Consider the following 21,815-nt stretch of genomic DNA (forward strand, 5'->3'; position numbering starts at 1 on the left):
AGACATGTGAGTACATGTGTGCATTATGTGCATGTGGAGTATGTGTGAAAGAAAGAGAAGGAAAAGACATCCCTTAATAACAGGAGGGGCAGAGGCGTACTCAGTCCATTATCATAAAGCTTTGCTAATGTAGCTTCTGAGTCATGTGACTGCAGAAAAGGCTATTATCTCAATGAAAAGGAAGCCGGTTTTTAGAGCAAGCAATAGAATAGAAGCAGGAAGAATTTTCGAGTGTTCCACCATGCTGGATTGTCAAAGGGGGATCTGTCTGATCAGCTGCTAAAAAAGGATTTGTAAGCTCAGTTTGTCAGCTATCGTTAGAAGCAAATGATAGAGGAGATTCACGGCAGGGTGCTCAGCATGTGCTTAGGTTTGCATCAAGATGGAATGTTGGTTTTCATTAATAGAGAAGATTTAGCTCTGAGGCAATAAATTTATTCCTAATTGTAGCTTTTTAATTTTTTTCCTAAAGAGTGATATATGATGTTTATATTTACATCGCTGGTGAAGATAAAGAGAAGCTGTTCAGCTCTGATTTGAACTGCAGAGGCTGTGGACAATTACAAGGTGTGTTTCCCAAGTGCTGTGACTTAATATTTAGTAATGTTCTTGGAATTATGTATGCCTGTGGATTGGATGTGCGTGTTGCTGAGGGGAACACTGAGCATGACAACCAGGCTGGGATGATGTCCTCAGGAACAGATAGATACAATACCCAAATGGATTTTTTCCCCTGGTTCTTACTGCATTTGTGTTTATTTGGTGATAAAAGGTTTCTTGCAATTTTCTTCTTCTTTTTTAAATGTTTTCTTATCTTTATTTATTTATTTATTTATTGAATAGAGACAGCCAGAAATTGAGATGAAAGGGAGTGATAGAAAGGGAGAGACACAGAGACACCTGGAACACTGTTTCACCACTTGTAAACCTTTACCCTTGCAGATGGAGACGGGGGCGGGGGGGGGGGCATGCGCTCAATCAGGTGCACCACCACCCAGCCCCTCTTGCGATTTTCTTATGTCACTAAATAGAGTCCTCACTTTTTTTTTTTTAACCAGAGCATTGCTCAGCTCTGACCTATGGTGGTGCAGGGGTTTGAACCTGGGGCTTTGGAGCTTCAGGCACAAGAGCTCTTTGCATAACCATTATGCTATTTACCCATCGCTCTCCCACTTGTTTTAAGAGATAATTTAGTAAGCATTTTTAAAATGCAGAAGAATTCACTGCAAATCTTAATGATTAAAGGGTAAATACAGGTTTTATGTTTATTTTGTTCATTATCCTTATTTTTTCCAGTTAAAGCTTATGAGGTAGTTTTGCAGTGAATTTGAAATTATTTAATTGGTCATGTGCTAAGTCCTTCTTTCTTGGTTCAGATCTCACCAAATATTTTTCAGTTTTGTATGTTAACTTTTTATGATTTATTACATCTTTAAACTATTACAAGCAGAAAACTAACATTCAGCTAATCTTCAGATTGTGTTTGCCCACTTTTGCTCATGCTAATGCTATTAATGTTCTAAGCAGTTTGTATCTTTTCCTTAACCTTGGAATGTATACTTAAAATTTTGAGATTGGTAATAACTATTGGCTTTACATGTGGACTCAAACAATGGATTTATTTAGTTAAATGTTTTTATTTAATTCTAGCCCATATGTATTTAATTTCAGTATATGTATTTTTCTGTATTTTTAAAAATTTATTTTATTTTATTTTATTTTATTTTATTTATATAAAGGGAACACTGACAAAACCATAGGATAAGAGGGGTACAGCTCCACACAATTCCCAATTCCCACCACCAGATCTCCATATCCCATCTCCTCCCCTGATAGCTTTCCTATTTTTTAACCCTCTGGGAGCATGGACCCAAGGTCATTGTGGGTTGCAGAAGGTGGAAGGTCTGGCTTCTGTAATTGCTTCCGAGCTGAACATGGGCATTGACAGGTCAATCCATACTCCTAGCCTGTCTCTCTCTTTCCCTAGTGGGTTGGGTTTCTGGGGAATCGGAGCTCCAGGACACATTAGTGGGGTCATCTGTCCAGAGAAGTCTGGTCGGCATCATGCTAGCATCTGGAAGCTGGTGACTGAAAAGAGTTAACATATAAAGCCAAACAAGTTGTTGACTAATCATGAACCTAAAGGCTGGAGTATTGCAGATGAAGAGTTTGGGGGGGGGGGGTCGTCTCTGGTTTGTCGATAACTAGTAGGCATATTTTAGTTATATTCCAAAGGGCCAGTGGCTATACTAGTTTGTTTTTTTTTCCCCTGAGCCTGAAATCTGATATGCGGGTAGATCCAAGTTATTGTCTGGGGAGATGATGTCATGGCTGGAAAAAGGACCAGAAAGCTGGATCAGGGAAGAGAGTAGCTCCCTAATATAAGTGAAAGGTTCTTGCTGTCTTAGGATTTAAAAAGGTAATAGATAGTTATTACTATAATCACATTATTTGGTAATTGGGTTAACTTTGAAATATCCCTTTGTTAGGATTTGCTGTATCATACAGAACATCACCATAATTTATGTCCTTTGACATTATTTGTACATAGCTGTGCCACCAGTTGCTTCTGTTCTCCCTGGTCTAAGCTTTTAAGAGAATCAACATATCAAAGACTCAGTCTATGTATTAACAAGACTCAGTGTGTGCTTTAAAAAGTTTCAGACATTCAATCAATTTTTCCCCTCTCATATTAATTAAATAGTGATTTAGATGGCTACACATTAATAGGAGTGTATATAAACACCATTCCCACCATCAAAAGACTGTGTCCCATCCCATCCCATCCACCCCCACCTCCCTACCCCCACCCCCACCCCCACCCCATGAAGCTAAACATCCACCCCATGTTCAACCCAGGTTTTTACTTTGGTGCTCTACTCCAAAGGTATATATATATGTTTTTAATTCACATGTCATTTTGAAACTAACATTCCCTTTCTGAAGTTGGCATTGAAGGAGGTAAGAAACAGAAATAACATGTGAACTGTATTGACAGTTTCCAAATATTTTTTTTTTAAATCTTAGTTACTAACATAACGTTTAATAATACTAAGTGCAAGATGTTTGTTCCCTTATAATATCTACAAATCATATGTATTATATAGTTTAATAAACCAAGTCTTTTTAAGTGAGATTTTCTTTTTTTTCTTTTTCTTTTATTTAAGAAAGGAGACATTAACAAAACTATAGAATAAGAGGGGTACAGTTCTGCACAATTCCCACAACCTGATCTCCATATCCCATCCCCTCCCCTGATAGCCTTCCCGTTCTCTATCTCTCTGGGAGTATGGACTCAGGGTCATTGTGGGTTGCAGAGGGTGGAAGGTCTGGCTTCTGTAATTGCTTCTCTGCTGAACATGGGCGTTGATTGGTCGGTCCATACTCCAGTCTGCTTCTCTCTTTCCCTCGTAGGGTGGGGCTCTGGGGAAGCAGAGCTCCAGGACACATTGATGGGGTCGTCTGTCCAGGGAAGTCTGGTCAGCATCTTGCTGACATCCAGAACCTGGTGGCTGAAGAGAGAGTTAACATACAAAGCCAAACAAATTGTTGAACAATTATGGACCTAATGGCTGGAATAGTGCAGATGAAGTGTTGGGGGGTACTCCCTGCAGACTCTTCTGCTTTCAGGTATATGTTTTTCCCCCTAGTTTATGGGCACATGTGAACCTATGCTCTGTCTCGGGACCTGGACTATATTTAGGTTTGGGGACTTTATTGGGGAGTGGAACACCTGGAATGGAATTAGAGAATACTATGAAAGGAAAGGTCTCACCCGAGTGATGAAGCTTAGGGTTGTCATTCCACACCTGAAGTCTCTGGTCACAGTCTGAAGCGAAGCATGCTGGGGTGGCACTCCGCGGATGCAATATTATTTGATTTGAATCGAGAGCAGCATGCAGGAAAGTGGGCTCCACCCTAAGGTTCCAGGACTGGGGGAAATATAGGCTCTATAGTGGAAATGTGAGGTTCCTGTTGTCTTAGGGTTTAAGAAGACAATATATAGTCGTTGTTATCATCACATTATTTGGTGATTGGGTTAACTTTGTAAAGTCTCTTTGTTAGGATTTGCTGTATAATACCCAGTATCTTGTATATAGCTGTCCTACTGGTTGCTTCTGCTCTCCCTAGTCTAGGCTTTTGAGAGAGTCAACATATCAAAGACTATGTATTAAAAAGACTCAGTCTGTGTTTTAAGAATTTCTAGACATACGATCAATTTCTCCCCTCTCATATTAATTAAATAGTGGTTTATATGTTTACACGTTAATAGGAATGTACATAAACACCATTCCCACCACCAAAAGACTGTGTCCCATCCCCACCCCCACCCCCTACCCCTGCTGTGCCGGGAAGCCCAATGGCCACCCTCCCCTTCACCACAGGGTTTTTACATTGGTGCCCTGCTCTTGATTTAATCAGATCCTGCTTTTAGTTTCCATTTCTGTTCTTCTTTCTCAACTTCTGTTGATGAATGGGGACATCCCATACTCATCTTTATCTTTCTGACTTAGCTCACTTAACGTAATTCGTTCTAGCTCTGTCCAAGATGGGTCAGAGAAGGTGGGTTCATTGTTCTTGATAGCTGCATAGTATTCCATTTTGTATATATACCACAGCTTTCTCAGCTACTCATCTGCTGTTGGGCACCTGGGTTGCTTCCAGGTTTTAGCTACTATGAATTGTGCTGCTATGAACATAGATATACACATATCTTTTTGATTGGGCATTATGGAATCCTTGGGGTATATCCCCAGGAGAGGAATTACTGGGTCATATGGAAGGTCCATGTCTAGCCTTGTGAGAGTTCTCCAGACTGCTCTCCGGAGAGGCTGGACCAGTTTACATTCCCATCAGCAGTGCAGAAGGGTTCCTCTGTCCCCACAGCCTCTCCAGCATTTGTTGCTGCTGTCCTTTTTGATGTATGCCATTCTCACAGGAGTGAGATGGTATCTCAGTGTTGTCTTTATTTGCATTTCTCTGACAATCAGTGACCTGGAACAGTTTTTCATATGTTTGTTAGCCTTTTGGATCTCCTCTTTCTTATTAAAAACAAAACAAAACAGTGGTACCTTAGTTTATTCCCCTAGATAAAATTTGTCTTACCATTTTGAAATTTATCTTTAAATTGTAGGACACTGCCACACTTTTGTAATTAGGCTATAATACAGAGCTGCATATTTAATTCAGCTCCAAATCATAGGCATCATGTGTTAAAATTTGTATATAGACAACCAGGAGATTGTGCGGCAGGTGGAGTGACAGATTTGCATACATGAGCTCTCCTGAGTCTGATTTCTAATACATATATGCTAGAGAGATAAGTACTGGTCTCTGCCTCTCTGCCTCTCTGTCTCCTTAGCAAATCTCCCCCCCCTCCTTTTATTAGTGATTACAAAATGACAGGCACAATTCCACACTGTTCCCAATACCAGAGTTCTGTGTCCCTGCTTCCTTCATTGGAAACTATAGTGGTTCTCCCACGGTCACAGATGAGTTATTATCATCCTCTCTCCTTCTCTCTCTCTCTCTCTCTGTGTGTGTGTGTGTGTGTGTGTGTGTGTGTGTGTGTGTGCGCATACATATATAGCCTGTTTTTTCTATGACCTTGCCTTTTCTTCCTAAGTCACACTTACACCTATTACTACTTTTGAATGGCTTTCCTTTTTTTCTTCTTCTCTCTCTGGGTTCTGGTAGAATTGGGTTTCAAAGCCCTCTAGTCATCTTCCCCTAATATTGCTCCCTTTGGGAGTATGGACCAAAATTCTTTTTGGGGTGCAGCAGGTAGGATTTCTGGTTTCTGTAATTGCTTCTTCACTGGACGTGGGTGTTGGCAGGCTGATCCATATCCCCAGCATGTTCCTGTCTTTCCCTAATGAGGAGGTGGGACTGTGGAAAGGTGGGGTTCCAGGGCACATTGATGAAGTCATCAGCCAATGGAGTTCAGGATAGAATCATAGTAGCGTCTGCAGCTTGGTCTGAATGGCAGTAAGTTATGATGCAGGACAAAATGTTTAATAAACAGAAACCATAAAGTAGATAGAGACCAGGTGAGAATAGGGACTTTAGGATGGTAAGAAGTTAGGAAGTCTATTTTAAGTATGTTCCTAGGGATCTGTGACATTAGTAATTTTTGCAAGAGCTTGATAGCTAACACGGAGCTGGACTAAAAATACTATCTGGGAAGGTGGTGTCAGAGTTGAGAATAGAACTAGGAAGCTGGATTAGGATAGAGAATAGCTCCCAAACTTGCAGAAAATATATAAATACAATTAACTGTCTGTCACATCTGCTCCAGAGCCCATGTGTCTTCATATTTAGCACAGGAGCCTGTATAAACTCCGAGTCCCTGTCAGTCTGAGCTTGCAGTCCGTGGTCACAGCTGGCAATATTCTAGGCTGCACTCAACTCAGGACTAGTTTTCCTTGAGTGGCAGAGTAAGTGTCCCAGACTCCCTTTGGAAAATGGTGCAGTCCCTATCATTGCTATTAAGCAATTTCAAATAATAATAATAGACATATTTGGCTTTGTTTTCTTTTATTTGTTTTTTTAGATTGTCTTTTGAATAAAAGCTTTGAACTTATCCATGGAGTTTGAAATAGTTCAAGGTAGTTTGTGACTTTTTAAAAAATTTATTCCCTTTTGTTTTCCTTTTTTATTGTTGTAGTTATTATTGTTGTTATTGATGTCGTTATTGTTGGATAGGACAGAGAGAAATGGAGAGAGGAAGGGAAGACAGAGGGGAAGAGAAAGATAGACACCTACAGATCTGCTTCACAGCTTGTGAAGTGACTCCCCTGCAGGTGGGGAGCCAGGGACTCAAACCGGGATTCTCCTCTGGTCCTTGTGCTTTGTGCCACATGCGTTTAACCCGTTACCGCCCGACTCCCACTTTTTAAAAATTGCCACCAGGGTTACTTCTGTACCGCAGGCACTTCCAATCCACCATTCCCCATAGCTCCACCCATTTCCTCCTCTCCTCTCCTCTCCTCTCCTCTCCTCTCCTCTCCTCTCCTCTCCTCTCCTCTCCTCTCCTCTCCTCCCCTCCCCTCCCCTCCCCTCCCCTCCCCTCCCCTCCCCTCCCCTCCCCTCCCCTCCCCTCCCTTCTCCTCTCCTCCCCTCTTCTCCCTTCTCCTCTCCTCCCCTCCCCTCCCCTCTCCTCCCTTCTCCTCTCCTCCCCTCCCCTCCCTTCTCCTCCCCTCCCCTCCCCTCCCCTCCCTTCTCCTCCCCTCCCCTCCCCTCCCCTCCCTTCTCCTCCCCTCCCCTCCCTTCTCCTCTCCTCCCCTCCCCTCCCTTCTCCTCTCCCCTCCCCTCCCTTCTCCTCTCCCCTCCCCTCCCCTCCTCCAATCCACTGTTCCCCATAGCTCACCCCATTTCTCCTATCCCCTCCCCTCCCTTCCCCTCCTCTTCTTCCTATTTATTTTATAAGACAGAGAGAAAATGAGAAGGGAAGGGAAAGAGAGGACCTTGTAGACTTGCTTCATCACTCATAAAATGCTCCCTGTAAATGGGTTGCGGGGCACCAACCTGGATCCTTGTACATGGTGTTATCTGTGCTTAGCCAGGTCTGCCGTGGCCGACCCCCCAGTTCAAGATGTTTTTATTGAACAGCTACTATCAGTACAAAACTATGAAAAATATATATAAAAAAGAAGAAATAGGATATTTAAATTATTTTTAAAAACCATTTAAATTAATGGCACCAGAACTTGACTTTAGTAATTGTAATTATCCTGCATTTTTAAAAAGAATTTTGGATCATCCAAAGGATTTTTTTAAAACCTTGTGTGATCCACCTGAGAATATATTCCAATTGATTTAGTAACTTTTTATATGAGCAGATCTGAATGGTGGTTTCAACTGACCCTCATCCAATGCTAATTCATATTTCCTTTCTATCATATTAGAAACAGATTATTATAATTACAGTCTCTTAAAACTAGAATTGCTTTTGTCACTGGCCATGGTATTTTTTTCCTAGCTTATAAAATATCAGCCCTTTATAAGTTTTATTTATTTATTTATTATATTTATTTTCCCTTTTGTTGCCCTTGTTTTTATTGTTGCTGTTGTTATTGATGTTGTCATTGTTGGCTAGGACAGAGAGAAATGGAGAGAGGAGGGGAAGGTGGGGGGGGGCGGGGGAAGAGAGACACCTGCAGACCTGCTTCACAGCCTGTGAAGCGACTCCCCTGCACGTGGGGAGCTGGGGCTCCAACCCGGATCCTTACGCAGGTCCTTGTGCTTTTTGCCATGTGCCTTAACCCGCTGTGCTACCTCCGGACTCCCCCCTTTTAAGTTTTAAGCACTATTATAAAACAATATGTGATGTTATCTCAAAAATATTTACACTTTTAGAGGTTGCGTGTCTTATTATTAGAGTTATAAGACAGAATTTTTGACGTCAGGGTAGTGTTTTAAACAAGCCAAATCCTGCTACACATCAGAATTCCAACCACAATGATTAACCGTAAATATTATAATCAGGTCTGATCTTGTCAGGCTAAGGGGGTTGCTTCTTAGAATGATTTTTAATTATAGGAAAGATGGCATTAAAAGTAATTCTGTTTTAAAACTCTTAATATTCATAAGGAATTTGAGAAAGTAAAATTTTAGGAAAGTTTTTAGACAGGATTAAGACAACAGACTATATTTCATACACATTTTAATTCTCAGGAAGCTAAAGAGATATAAAATTCATTAAGTGAAAAAGTCTGTGCATTAGCTAGCAAATTGTTCCAGTATGCCCTTTACAAAGCTTGCTCTAAAAAAGTATTATTCTGAGAAAAGTTTAGAATCAGTTGACCTATCCATTTCTTTCACATTTCAAATATGTTAGAACTAAAGAATTATTTAGAAGGATTTAGTTTGTATTAAAAAAAAAAAATTAGTGGAGTCTGGCGCCTTAGACCACTTGGCCATTCTAAAAAAAAAAAAAATCAGTGGACAGTAACAATTTATAAATAAGCTTTTAAGACAGGTTAAAAAAAATGGGTAAGCAAAGGTTGGTATGAGAAATAGACCATGAATTGCCATGAGATTAGTGATGTGGAGAGAAGTTCTGAGATCTGAAAGATGTGTGTAACATATTTTCTTACTTAGCTATTTTTTCTTGGCAAGTGGAGACATTGCTGTTTCCAAGGTCTTTTACTCACTGTGCTGCTATGATAGAGTATGCAGGTATAAATACCACAGAGAATCCACATTAAGATCCTTGTTTTCAAACTCTGAGTACATCCCTAGAATGTAAACCACTGACTTCAGTTTTGTTTTAAGTCGTTTCAAAACCGTGCAAATTCCCTAGAGTAGAGCTTGTGTCTACATAGTCTTGTGTCTACATTGTCTTTCAGATAACGATTCCTATTCTTTGTTGACCTTTAATAGTTAACAGGCATATTTATTCCTAAGTAATGTCATTCTTTCTAGTCAACATTCATGACTTAAAAGGTTTTGCTTTACTAAATTTTTGTGATTGGTTTCTTCAGAGTAAGTGGGAAAAATAAATGACTATAGTATTTATTTTTGTGTTTAGGTGGGTTTTTTGTTGTTGTTGTTCCTCATTGTTATATATCTTCATGTGTGTTGTTTCATTTCTAAAATATAAAAAATAATTGATTTCAATCTTGCATTTAAATTTCTTTGTTCATTTAAAATTCTTTACTTTAATAGTGATTTGATAATGGTTTTTAAGATCACAAGATCACATAGCACACCCACACCACAGTCGAGTCTCCCACCCATCCCCCAAGAGTAATCACCATATTCTCCACTAAGTCTTAGTGACAGTTTTACCAATTTTTTTTTTTTTTTTAACAACAAGTTCATGTCTTTTTATTGACTCAACCACATTGAAGAAAGCTTCTATGCTGTGGTCTCTTTTAGTATCTCTCTGCATTTCAGACTTGACCTCAAAATAATAAATAAATAAATAAGACACCTGCAATACTGCTACCCCACTAAGTGAGTCTTCTCCCCAGCAGGTGGGGACCAGGGGTTTGAAACTAGCTGTGCCACCACCTGCTTTCAAATGCAACTTCTATGAGGTAGTTTCTGTATACCAGATCATGCACTTTAATACAGTATCTTCATTTTTATGAAACCTTAAGAGGATAATATCACACACACGACTGAGGCCCAGAGAGTTTAAGTAATTTTGCCAGGATCAGACAGCTAGGAAATTGTAAAAGCAAGAGCTGAGCCAAGCTTCATGTGCTAAAACTTTTGTAGGAGGGGGAAAAAAATTCTTTTTTTTTTAAATATATATTTTTTTATTTATAAAAAGGAAACATTGACAAAACCATAGGATAAGAAGGGTACAACTTCATACAATTCCCACCACCAGATCTCCGTATTCCCTCCCCTCCCCTGATAGCTTTCCTATTCTTTATCTCTCTGGGAGTATGGACCCAAGGTCATCGTGGGATGCAGAAGGTGGAAGGTCTGGCTTCTGTAATTGCTTCCCCGCTGAACATGGGCATTGGCAGGTGGATCATACTCCCAGCCTGCCTCTCTCTTTCCCTAGTGGGGTGGCGGGGTTCTGGGGAATCAGCTCCAGGACACATTGGTGGGGTTGTCTGTTCAGGGAAGTCCTGTCGGCATCATCTTCGTATCTGGAACCAGCTTTCTGGAAAAAAACATTCTGTACATAGTTAAGGATAGAGTTATGGGGTGACTATAAAATAAGGAAAGAAATTTAATCTTTGAGAGTAGGTTAACCAGGCTAGATCTTAAGATTAGCAGAGAGGTCAAGTTCAGTCCCATATATCTTATATGCTGAAACGATGCTCTGGGCTCTTTCAGACTCTCCTCCCCACCCCTAAGAAACGAATGGACTTTTTTTTTTTTTTTTTAAATTTTCTAGAGGATTAAGGCATGGCTTTCTCTCTTCGTGACAAGTGTAAGAGGAGAGTTGAAGTAACATGTAGTAGGTAAGGAACCACGTGAAGGTTACATTACCGTAGTGTAAGCCAAAGAGAATGGAGATAAATCCTGCTAAGTAGTCAAAGGTTATATTTCTTTCTTTTTTTTTTTTTTTAAATTTAAGAAAGGATTAACAAAACCATAGGGTAGGAGGGGTACAATTCCACACAATTCCCACCACCCAATCTCCTCATCCCACCCCCTCCCCTGATAGCCCTCCCACTCTCTATCCCTCTGGGAGCATGGACCCAGGGTCATTGTGGGTTGCAGAAGGTAGAAGGTCTGGCTTCTGTAATTGCTTCCCCGCTGAACATGGGCGTTGACTGGTCAGTCCATACTCCCAGTCTGCCTCTCTCTTTCCCTAGTAGGGTGGGTCTCTGGGGAAGCGGAGCTCCAGGACACATTGGTGGGGTCTTCAGTCTAGGGAAGCCTGGCCGGCATCCTGATGACATCTGGAACCTGGTGACTGAAAAGAGAGTTAACATGCGAAGCCAAACAAATTGTTGAGCAATCATAGACCCAAAGCTTGGAATAGTGGAGAGGAAGTGTTAGGGGGGTACTCACTGCAAACTCTAGTGTACTTCTGTTTTCGGGTATATATTTTGCAGTAGTTTACGGATATGTGTGAACATATGCTCTCTCTCACAGAAACTGGTGTATATCTAGGTTTTGGGACTTTGTTAGAAAGTGAACCACCTGAGATGGAATTAAGAGTATACTATGAAAGGAAAGGTCTCACCTGAGTAATGAAGCTGAAGGGTTGTCATTCCACACATGAAGTCTCTGGACACAGTCTGAGGTGAAGCATGTTGAGGTGGCAATCGTTGCGTTGGTTAGGTTGTGATCGGCAGATGCAATATTATTTGATATGGATTGGGAGAGGCATACGGGAAAGTGGGCCCTATCCAAGGGTTCCAGGACTGGGGGAAATATAGGCTCTATAGTGGAGATGTGAGGTTCCTGCTGTCTTAGGGTTCAAAAAGACAATTGATAGTTAATGTTATCATCACATTATTTGGTAATTGGGTTAACTTTAAAAAGGACAGCAGCAACAAATGCTGGAGAGGTTGTGGGGACAGAGGAACCCTTTTACATTGCTGGTGGGAATGTAAATTGGTACAGCCTCTGTGGACAGCAGTCTGGAAAACTCACAGAAGGCTAGACATGGACCTTCCATATGACCCAGTAATTCCTCTCCTGGGGTTATACCCCAAGGACTCCATAACACCCAACCAAAAAGAGGTGTGTACTCCTATGTTCATAGCAGCACAATTCATAATAGCTAAAACCTGGAAGCAACCCAGGTGCCCAACAGCAGATGAGTAGCTGAGAAAGCTGTGGTATATATACAAAATGGAATACTATGCAGCTATCAAGAACAATGAACCCACCTTCTCTGACCCATCTTGGACAGAGCTAGAAGGAATTATGTTAAGTGAGCTAAGTCAGAACGATAAAGATGAGTATGGGATGATCCCACTCATCAACAGAAGTTGAGTAAGAAGATCTGAAAGGGAAACTAAAAGCAGGACCTGACCAAATTGTAAGTAGGGCACCAAAGTAAAAACCCTGTGGTGAGGGGTAGACAGGCAGCTTCCTGGGCCAGTGGGGGGGGGGGTGGGAGTGGGTGGGAGGGATGGGTCACAGTCTTTTGGTGGTGGGAATGGTGTTTATGTACACTCCTAGTAAAATGTAATCATATAGATCACTAGTTAATTAATACGAGAGGGGGGAAATTAATTGTATGTCACGAAGTTTTTCAAAACAAAAACTGAATCTTTTCAATATATAGGCTGTGTAATTGATATGCGGACTCTCTCAAAAGCCTAGACCAAGTAGATCAGAAGCAACCAATAGCACAGCTATATACAAGATACTGGGTACTGTACAGCAAACCCTAACAAGAGGTTATATTTCTAAGGCACCTATGAGGCCTTGGAGGCAGCCTGTCAGAGGGAGTGGAGGCTAGTAAGAATTCAAGCAGGGAAATTACCTGTAGGTAAAGCAATTCTGGATAAAAGAGGAAGACCTTAACTATAAGAGTAATGATTACCGTAGTGATAGTTGAGATGACTTGTGTATACTTAAGAAGCAAAGTCACATCATCTGATGGAGATAGTATAAAAATGTAAAGGTGGAGACCAGTGGCACACCCGGTTGGGTGCCCCCAACCCCCACCTGCAGAGGGGAAACTTCCCAGTTGGTGAAGCACTGCTGCGAGTATCTCTGTTTATCGCTTCCCCTCTGTGTCCCCCTCTCCAATCCAATTCTCTGTGTCTGATCAAATAAAAGAAAATAATTAATTTAAAAAGCTTAAAGATGATATTTAGTGAATGGGTATACTTTAAGGTGTGACTGTTTGGGTGGAAGTGGAAAGAACTAGTGAACTCAGTTTAGTGAGTTAACACCATTGGATGTTTAAGGTAGAAGCTTTAAGAGGGTAAAGCTGGAAAGAAGGATTTGTGAAATAATGAAAATAAGTGCTAACTATCCCTAAAGGAAGAGTAGAAAGCAGCAGTTTGTTTTATTAGAGCACTGCTCATCTCTGGCTTCTGGTGACAGCAGAAGTTGAACTTGGGACCTCAGAGTCTCTGGCATTAAATCATTTTGCATAACTATTGTGCAGCCTCAACTTCCATTAAAACATCAGTTCTTAACCTTCACTGAACATTTCAATTATGTGGAGAGCTATTAAGTAAAATGCTGTTAGTCAAACCACAACTGTGAAATATCTGATATAATGGGTCAGGAGTGGTGATTTAATCACCTGGGATCTATCTGTGTGTATTTTGGTTCATATATGTTATGTAAATTGTGGAAATAGATAACAACAGAACTTACTTTTTTAACTATTTTTTATGCTTATACCAGTAGCTTTAATTATATCCAGTGTTTATCTTCATAACTCTTCTCCTTCTTTCCTTCCTGATTTGACCAGATTTTTGGAGTAGCTCATAATTCCAAATGATATTAAGAACCTAATTTTAAATGAGACAGTGGTTTTTTGACATTTTCCTCCAGGAAAAATATGCAGTGACCATATTCCCCATCATATAATTAGGAAATATATATCAAACTAACAATGAGATGCCATTTCAAACCCACCAGCATGAATATAATTTTAAAAATTAGAAAGAAAAAAGAATCAGTGTTAACAACAGTGTGAAGAATGTGGAGCCTTGCGCTGCTGGTAGGAAAATAAAAATGGTCTATTCTCTTTGGAAAGCAGTTTTGTAGTTTGTCCAAAATTTAAACATAGAATTACCATATGACTCACCAATTCCATTCCTAGTTATATATCTGAGAGGACTGAAAGCGTATGTCTTTATAAAAGTTGTGTAGAGATGTCCATAGCAGAATTATTTTTACTAATCAAGAAGTAAAAACATTACAAGTGTCCATCAGCTGATGGGTGAATGAATAAAGCAGTGTATACCAACACTGAGATATTTGATCATTTAAAGGAATGAAATACTGATAAGTGCCCCAAAGTTACTATAATTTGAAATCATTAAGCTAATTGAAACAAGTGAAAGACAGAAATCCTCTATTTTATATGACTACATTTACATGAAGCCTACAGATTGTGCAAATTAATAGAGATGGGTAGTAGTGGATGCCAGGGCATGAGGAGATGAGAGAATGAAATTTAACTGCATGATGGGTATGGGGATTCCTTTTGAGGTAATGAGATATTGTGTGATTATTGATAGATATGGTGATGGCTGCACAACTCTGCAATTGCATTGAAACCACTGAAATGTATACATCAAAACGGTGAAATTATTTTTCTCTTGCAGCCTTCAGAATCCTTTCTTTATCCTTATTCCTTTTCATTCTAAATATGATGTGTCTTGGTGTCTTCAGGTCTGGGTCAATTCTTTTTGGGACTCTCTGGGCTTCTTTAATCTTTATGTCTTTTATGTAGTCTAGAGTAGGAAAGTTCTCAGCTATTATGTCCTGTAGAATGTTTTCTTTCCCTCTTGTTCTTCCTCTCAAGCTAATAATGTGTATATTGCTTCTTTTGAGGTCATCATCCCATGTGTCTCTGTTGTTTTCAGTATCTTTTAGTCTTTTTTTTTTTTAAGTTCTCTTCTTTCTTAGTTTTCTCTAATTGATCCTCAATGTCACTAATTCTGTTCTCTGCCTCAGTTATTCTGGAAAGTAGAGTCTCTTGGTAGTTTCTTTTCAAACTGAAGAGAGAAGTGGATGATTGAAATAAAACGATACCTTCTTATGCTGAGTATAGCTTCTACACTCTTGGAGGGTCTCTCCCTCATTACTTTTTTTTTCTTTTTAATTTCTTTATTGGGGAGTTAATGTTTTACATTCAACAGTAAATACAATAGTTTGTACATGCATAACATTCCCCAGTTTTCCATATAACGATACAACCCCCACTAGGTCCTCTGTCATCCTTCTTGGATCTGTATTCACACCACCCACCCACCCACCCCAGAGTCTTTTACTTTGGTGCAGTACGCCAATTCCAGTTCAGGTTCTACTTGTCCTCACTACTTTTCAATCCATTGATCACACTTGCCTGGATTGACTTGTGTCTAAATAAGATACATAGGAGTTCACAGTTGTAAATATTAACAGTTTGTGGGGTTTGGTGAAGTACAGTGGCTATTAAACCTTTGTTATGTTGACACTGGATTGTCAGTAATTTATTTTTCTGAGAACTGTGTAAGCTTGAGCCAATCATAGGGCTTTTTAACTATAAATAGACCAAGAGATAAAACAGGGTAGAGGTTTCTCAGCCACTCATCTGTTGTTGCTAAAACTTGTGAATTCACTTTCCTCACCTCATCTTGGATGGAGTTTGAAGGAATCATGTTAAGTGAGATCAGCCAGAAAGAGGAGGATGCATATGGGATGATCTTCCTCATAGACAGAAGTTGAAAAGTAAGAACAGAAGGAAAAACACAAAGCAGAGCTTGGACTGGAGTTGGTGTATTGCACCGAAGTAAAAAACTCTGGGGTGGAGGGTGGAAGGTTCAAGTCCTGGAACATGATGGCAAGGGAGACCCAATGGGGGTTGAATTGTTATGTGGAAAACTGAGAAATGTTACACATGTACAAACTATTGTATTTTACTATTAAATGTAAACCATTAATCCCCCAATAAAGAAATTTTAAAAAGTGGTAAAATTAATGGGTTGTGAATTATAGCTCAGTATAGCTCTTTTTTTTTTTAAGAAAAAAGTTAATTTATAAAATGGAGATATTGACAAGACCATAGGATAAGAGGGATATAATTCCACACAGTTCCCACCACCAGAACTCCCTATCCCCTCTCTTCCCCACTCCCAAAGCTCTCCTATTCTTTATCCCTCTGGGAGTATGAACCAAGGATCATTATGAGGTGCAGAAGGTAGAAGGTCTGGCTTCTGTAATTGCTTTCCCGTTGAACATGAGCATTGGCAGGTCAATCCATACTCCCAGCCTGTTTCACTTTAGTATAGCTCTTAAAGATAATTTTCAAAAAGGAAGACAGCTAACAAGAGGATTGGATTTACTGTAGAGACCTAGATATATCTAAAAAGGAAAAATCTCATAAAAGCAGTGGAAAAAGAACACTCGAGCAACTTAGGACTGGGGAGATAGCATAGTGGTACCACAATAGTTCAAAACCTAATGCCACCAAAAGAAAGAAATAGTACTCTGGTTTGAATAGTAACAATAGTTAAGCAGTTTAGGAAGTGGACTAATACGGCAGTTTAAAGAGGTATTACTGAGGGGTTGTGATTATAAGTATCAAACACAACACAGTGCCTTCATAATATATGCTGTGTCGAAATCTCCATACATTTGGGATTCAGGTGGCATGAAAAACCAGGGAAATCAAATGCAATGGACTGATGAGAGAAGAAATAGAATTGTTTTGAGTCATGGAGTGAGTGGAAGGGACTAGGAATATACTACATGGAAATGCTTTTGTAACTCATTTGGCAAAAAGACCTGACCTGAATGGATGTGAGATGATTTATAATCTTCATTTGTCCCACTTAGTGTGAATATTCATACATTTCACTGCAGAAATAATAGTGAATCCGATTACAGAATGCTTCCACAGGCCCCTCTGGGGAGTCTATGAAATATGGTATATGCCATGTATCCTCTTTCTAAAATTAAAATGTAGATACCATCTGAATTTTAAAATATGTGCCCCCCCCATGTGTTTTGGGTGAAGAACATGTAGTTTTTGTACAAGTATGAATGTGAAGGAAAGAGTGGATAGTGTTAGCTAGAGAGGCATTCAGACTGGGTGGAGGAGGCACACTTTTTTTGCAAGGTGGAAATATACCTGTGAATGCTTACAGTTTAAAGTTGAGATGAAGAGGTTGACAATCTGATAAAAGAGAAACTTTGTCCCAAGGAAGAGAGGGTCTGGAGGGAAGTGGGGAATGAAGTTGTGGGAATTGATGCTTATCAGAGGGAGGAGGTCATACAGCCTCAGAGATACCTGGGGAGTGAGGTATCTTTGCATGAAGGCAAAAGTGGAGTCAAGTAAAATGAAGTGAAGTTAGTTGCTGAAATGTAAAATCTGGGAATAATTTTGGGTGTAAATAAAAGGACCTAACCCAGGTATAAGTAATAAATTGGCAGGCAGAACTATGGTTGTAAGGCACGTTAAGAAACCTTGGAAAGTCTGTAGGTCTATTCTGCCTCAGTGCCATGTCAGTTTCTGTATTGGTGCTCATCTTCTCTTAATAGGCTGAGGAATCCTGTGATCAAGCTTTACAGGTTGAATCTGTGAGTTCCCTTTTCTCCACAACCCGTTCAATACCTGTCATTTCCTGGTTTGTTGATGGAAACCATTCTCTCAGGTATGATATGTATCTCAGTGTAGTTTTCATTTCTACTTATCACGTGATAAGTGAAGTGGAGCATTTCTTCACGCGTCTACGGTCCATGTGTATCTCTTCTTTGGCCCACTTTTTTATTGGGTTATTTTTGCTTCTTTTGTAGATCTGTACCAGTTCTGCGTACATGTTTGATATCAGCCCTTTGTCTGAAGTGTAACGCGCACGTATCTCCTACTTACTCGGTTGGCTGGTTATCCTTGTATAGTTTACTTTTGATGTGTAGAAAGAAGCTTTTGTTTTCATGGAATCTCATTTATTTTCTCTTGTTTTCATTGTCCATGTCCAGGAGGTTGAGTCTAAATACATCTTTGATGTGAAGATCTTTCAAGGTTTCACTAACATTTTCTTCTATAAATTTTAGAGTTTCTGATCTTATATCTAGATCTTTAATCCATCAGATGTTGGTGTATCGTGTTGGTTGGTGGTCTAGTTTCACTTTTCTACATGTGGCTGTCCGATTTTCCCAGCACCACTTGTTAAAGAGACCTTCTTTACCCCATTGAGTAGTTTTGGACCCTTTGTCATATAGTTGTGTGTCTGTGGACCCAGTTCTGGGCTTTTGATTCTCTTGTATCTTAAGATAACCTTATTACTACCTACACTTCACCTTGAAAAATTCAATGCATTCTTCAAAACCCAACCCAGGTGTTCATAAAACCTTTTTGCTGAAGCTCAAAACAATTTGAAATAAAATTTCCCTTATTAATGCTTTGTCTTTTTCATGTATATTATATCCCATGTTAGTTAATTCTCTGCTTGTTTCTTCTTTCTAGATCTTCATTTAAGATTAAAATCTGTAGTTACTCAGTGATTGTATTGCAGTGTCTATATATAATAGTGATTTAACATTTGGCAGCCACTCAATAATTGCCAGTGCAGCTGAGCTTCAGAAATGAAGGAATGCAATATTTTAAATTAATATCCTATAGTTTAGTTTGTATTTTTTAATACCAGAACAAGACCTTTATTTATTAGGAACTCAAACTTAAGTAAAATGTAATTGTCTGAGATCTAAATGTGTTTTTTGATTTAAATAGTAGTCATTGTTCTAGGTTTTGAAATTTTGACTTAGAAGAAAATACCAAGTTAAATCAATCATATACTTGTATCTGAGTGCATTTAGTGCATTGCACTAGCTCAGAAAACGACTTTCATTTTCTCCATATTATTCTAGTCAGCTAAAACCAGGATTTTAGTTTCAGTTTACTAAGTTAAAACCCATTTTATTTTTGTTGCCAGACAAAAGGAATATATTATACTTAACTATCTCTGAGCTATCAGCCCATTATCTTAATTTCTTTAGAATGTTATCATGCCCATTGCTTGCTTGCCAGTCTTGGTTAAATAAAAAGCTTATGGATCTTCATCTGTTGGTATAGGTTTTTTTGTTTGTTTGTTTGTTTGTTTTTAAACCAGAAAGAACTGCTCAGCTCTGGCTTATAAAGTGGTGCAGGGGATTGAGCCTGGGAGACTCAGGTATGAGAATCTTTTTGCATATCCATTATGCTATCTCCCCTGCCCTATGGGTATAGAGTTTTGTTTTTTTCCCCTGTTCTTTCAGTGCCAACACTTTTTAAGACCCCCCCTCCCAAGGCAGTGAGCAACATATCATACAATAGGAGGGAATTTTAATCTTTTCAGTGCAATACCCATTCTGGACTACCTTCGTTCAGTCTGTTAAATCATTGTTTATAATGTATTATAACCTAGTTTGAATTTTAATTTGAACTATCTGAGGAGCAATTAAAAGCTATTAATTTTGAATACAGTTATATTTTTCCACAAAATGCAGTATCTTTTCTCTTGGGGAGTTAGAGAAGAGAAATTCCTCCATTTGCAACATTCTAGGACAATTCTGCTTTTTCCCAAGTCTGTGAAAACTGTAAAGAACATTCTGGCCTCTAACTCTAAGGCCAGAGAATTGAACACCTTTGTACGATTCTAGTAATAACAGTGTATAAAGGACAAGTGATTAGTTTTGATAGTTAACAAAATAAAACACTTAAAAAAAAAGTAAACGTCTTTGTCCTTTTTTCAGATGACAAGGTAATTTCAAAACTTTTTTTTGCCAGTGATAAATTCTTCTAACTTTCTAAATTCTGGTGGTTCTATGAATCATTCTCTAAGAATGTGTTATTAGCAAATAAAAAATTGTTAATTTGGCTTTTTTTTGGATAGGACAGAGAGAAATGGAGAGAGGGGGAGAGAAAGATAGACACCTGTAGACCTACTTCACCGCTTGTGAAACGACTCCCCTGCAGGTGGGGAGCTGGGGGCTCGAACCAGGATCCTTCCACCTGTCCTTGCCCTTTGCGCCATGTGTGCTTAACCTGCTGCACTACCGCCCAACTCCCAGTTTGGCTTGTTTTTAAGACTAAATGGGAATTTTTTTGGAGGCAGGATATTCTCTTGATCCTTAACTGCTTTTTTCTATTTTTAATGGCAACCACTGCTTCATAGTAAGTACTATGAATCCACCATACTTCTGCGTTCTGAGTACCAACAGCCAGTTTCTTGTCCAAACTAGTTCATGCCAGTGATGCTTGTAGTTGCGTGATTTAGTTATATATTGTGTAACTGATTGAGCATCGGTTTGAAATGATACTGAAATGATACTATTTCTTTAAAGCTAAGAATAATGTTTTCTTTTTTTAATTCAAATGGATGGGGCCAGGAGGTGGCGCACCTGGTTAATCACACACATCACAATGCGAAAGGACCCAGGTTTAAGCCCCTGGCCCCTGACAAATGAAGAAGCAGGGCTGCAGATGTCTCTCTGTCTCTCCCTCAACTCCTCCCCCCCCCTCAAGTTCTCTGTCTATCCAATAATAAATTTTTTTAAAAAAATATTTAAAAAATTTCAAATAAACAAAAATTGTTGCCAAATATTTGGTATATGCAAAGCATCTATAAAAGATGGGAAAATAATATGTTTGTACTTTATAAGCATCAGGAAATCTGTGTGTTAATAGAGCTACAACTTGTAGCTCTATTTAGGTTAGCAAAAAACTGGGGATAGGAAATAATGTCTTAATTCTAGATAATATTTATGTAAGAGAGACAATATGAAATTCCAATGGAGATTAATATGCAGTCTATACTCTTATTTTTAAAGTTGAAGTGAAATTATTCAAATAATAATTGCTTTATATAATATTGCTTACTTTTCTGTAATTACTCTTAATAATTGACTTTTTAGGTTAACCTGTTGCTATTTCTGATGCAATAGGGAACTAAAGTCTTTCTAACATTTCAAGTGAGACTCAGCCTTCCATGGTATGCCAGAGAGAAATTCTTAGCTGGTTTTATCTCAGTAACTTCATAATAGATTTAATAATAATAACACTTCATTTCTCTTCAAGGAATATTGCTCATGAGCTGAGCATGATTTTCTGTCTGCATTAGAATATGAATTTTAGAAGGGTAAGCACTTTGTCCATGGCTCTCATTCACAATGTCTATAGCAGTGCTTGGTGTTTTGTTTTGTTTTGTTTTCCTTTTGTTTTTGTTTTTGGTTATCTCCTGAGCTTCACTGCTCTAGGTTGAATTTTCCACCTAGAGAGACAGTGATGGGGTGGGGTGGGGGTGAGGGTGTACTTAAACCTGGGTTGAGCCCATGGCAAGACTGTGCAGTATCCTAGTGAGGTATTGTGCCGGCCCAATTGGTGAATCAATTATTTATTCAAAGTTGTGTATGGTATATGAAAGGAATATTTTGGGGCTAGGAGGTGGCACACCTGGTTAAGAGTACCCATTATAGGGAGCAAGGATCTGGGTTCAAGTCCCTACTCCCCACCTGCAGGGGCAAAGCTTCACGAGTAGTGAAGCAGTGCTGCAGGTGTCTCTCTTGTCTCTTTGCCTCTCTATCCCCCCACCCCTCTCAATTTCTTTCTGTTTCTATCCTACCTAAAAAAATCAAAATTTACAATGCTACTGCTAGATTTTTAGTAAAAAAGAGTAGTATTGCGAATTGCATATTTAATATTTAGGACATTAAAATAAGTTTCTCCCTCTAATATTTTT

General features: G+C 39.2%; 1 protein-coding gene across 1 annotated transcript in view; it reads left to right on the top strand.

Annotated features, from left to right (window-relative positions):
* The first annotated feature begins 451 nt into the window (after nt 1-451).
* Nucleotides 452-21,815, top strand: part of NCOA2 (nuclear receptor coactivator 2) — a 154,359-nt gene continuing 132,995 nt past the window's right edge. Inside the window, exon 1 of the mRNA XM_016190028.2 lies at nt 452-567. The gene's annotated coding sequence lies outside the window, so the exon portion shown is untranslated. The remainder of the gene's footprint in view (nt 568-21,815) is intronic.

Source organism: Erinaceus europaeus, chromosome 1, assembly GCF_950295315.1.
Source record: "Erinaceus europaeus chromosome 1, mEriEur2.1, whole genome shotgun sequence".
Lineage (NCBI taxonomy): Eukaryota > Metazoa > Chordata > Mammalia > Eulipotyphla > Erinaceidae > Erinaceus > Erinaceus europaeus.